Below are 2,681 nucleotides of genomic sequence, written 5' to 3' on the forward strand. Positions count from 1 at the left end.
GCAGAGCTTGTTTGGTATTCTCTCTCTCTCAAAATAATTAATTAATTAATTAATTAAAAAATTAAAACAAAAAGATGCCAACATGGTAGCTTTCATACCGAGGCATCTTTTCTTGGCTTTTAGGTGGTCGCCATCTTGCAATGTGCTCACATGACCTCTTCTTTGTGTGTATGGGGAGATTGAGCTCACTCTCTGATGTCTCTTCTTTTAAAGACACCAATCTTATTGGATGAGGGAGGGCCCTATCCTTATGACCCCATTTAGCCTTAATTATTTACTTAGAGGTCCCGTTTCCAAATATAGTCACATTGAGGGTTAGGGATTCAACATATGAATTTGAGAGGGACATAAACATTCAATTCATAATAGGGTGAAATCTTTAAATTATGGTTAAAGGTTTTGGCTGATTAAATAAAGCTTCAAGGGGCACCTGGGTGGCTCAGTCAGTTGAGCGTCTGACTTCAGCTCAGGTCATGATCTCATAGTGTGTGAGTTTGAGCCCCACATTGGGCTTCTTGCTGACAGCTCAGAGCCTGGAGCCTGCTTTGGATTCTGTGTCTCCCTCTGTCTCTGCCCCTCCCAGCTCATGTTCTGTCTGTCTCTCTCTCTCTCTTAAAAATAAATAAATCAAACTTTAAAAAATAAAGCTCCATGTAGAATCTCATGTATTAGCCAAGGGGTTGGGGCATAGAGACTTTCTTCAGTAATTCTCATATCATACCAGGGAAGCTGTATGTAGCTCATCCTGGCTGTCTTGGCATTTCCCACCTTATACCTTCTCTTCTCCCTCATTCCCAGAGCTGGTTTCTCTTGTCACCTTCAGTCCCCTACAGAGAAGCAAAAGCTTCGTGCTTCTGAACACTGGTGCTTCAGGTTTGGGTTTTGCAACTTTCTTTCTTATACTTTATTCTGTTGATCACAGTTTACCCATCCTTTGTTTTATTCAGTTGGGAACATGTATTCCTTACTCATGTGATTATTGGTGGAAGTGAATGCTAAAAACTTCATTGTAATGTACTCCAGGGGTTACAGGTTTGCATTATTTATTTATTTATTTTGGATAATAGCTTATAACTTTTTGTAGAGAAGGGACTCCAATGAGGGAAGTGTTAAGCACCAGAACAGGACTCTACATGAGTTTGTTAGAGATGGGGAGATGAAAAGGAGAATTAAACCAGTAGGCAGCCATTTTTTGTGTCCATGCAGAGGACTCTGCTCTTTTCTAAAACTCTTTGGCATTCACAACCAATCAACAACAACCAAAAAATGCCCTCATAGAAAAAGGCAAGGGGATCTACTCATGGTGTTGGAATAGAAACATGGGATACCATATACTATATCATATACTATAAATAAGCTGCAGTCAGAGTCTCTGGAGTTTTTTGATATAAAACAAAAGGAAAGAACACACTGTAGAAATAAAATGAGAAAAAAAAATCAGTGAAATTTCCATTGTGAGGATTTTGAGTTTTCATTCTCCATTTTCCCTCCCTCTTTTCCCTTATGACATTAAAGAGAAAGGCAACTTCCCCTTAGCTGGCTGATGGCCAGCAGTCAGGCTATGGGGCTCTGGGTGGTAGGACACATAACCTCAGCTCTCCTCCTTCCTGAAAGCTGGATTTCAGCAAAGCTTTGCAATGGAGTTGAGTCTTTTGTGCTCTGGCAGGCTAATCCATACTTTACAAAGAGTCTCTTGATAAGTCGGGTTACTCCTGTATCCAGGAACCACAACTCAGAGAGAAGGGGGCTCATAGACCTCTTTCTCCCAAATCCAAGTGGTTAATTTCTATGTTTTTGTTGACAAATCCCTGCGTTTATATATTGTTGTTGTTTATGAGAGTCTAATTAGCCTCAAAAAAAATGAATATGCTTCCCATAATGTTGTCATTTTAATGTGGAGTTGTTTAATTTGCCTCGTAAAATACTTTAGTTTTCTTAAAAACTAATCTGTTTTTAAGATTGTGCACCAAAGGATTGTTAATGTTTCTGTGTAACTAGAAATACCTGAAGAAAAAAGAAAAAATCAAAACTTTTTTTAACTTTTACAACATTCACCACCTCCTCACTTAATATATTCCTTATCATTATTAAAGGAATCAAACGCTGTTTCCTTATAAAGCTGTCTACTCCTCTGGAGAAGCATAACCTATCTCTCACTAGGGTGCCACTTAAATCTTGAGGAGAGTAAAGAAAACGTGTGAGGACCCCAGATCTGCATGTTTTCACATCTCTATTGTGGATATGTGGGAATCATGTGTGTGTGTGTGGGGGGGGGGGGTGACTGTGTATTGCATGTGTGAATTGTGCGTGTGGACTGTGCGTATTTTGTGCATGTGTGGAGACTGTGGGTGTGCGTGGGCTGGGTGTGAGTGTGGGGATTGTGTGTGTGTGTGTGTGTGTGTGTGTGTGTGTGCATGTGTGGACTGTGGGTGGCCTGCTCAACATTTTGGTGGATGTTTCATTCCCACCCCTTTTACTACGACCCTGGTCAGACCACTTTTATGCCCGTGACAGCTTCATGAAGCACAAAACATGGAGCAATACATGGCATGAAATTGGCAACAAAGCCGAGCAAAAGGAGGAACAATTCTCTGGCAGGATGTGTTCACAATATGGCTGATTGGATCTGGAAGCAGATGCCAGCAGCGGGTATTGTCCTGGTGACTGAAAAGACATGACCC

This window comes from Panthera leo, chromosome B1 (assembly GCF_018350215.1).
Source record: "Panthera leo isolate Ple1 chromosome B1, P.leo_Ple1_pat1.1, whole genome shotgun sequence".
NCBI lineage: Eukaryota > Metazoa > Chordata > Mammalia > Carnivora > Felidae > Panthera > Panthera leo.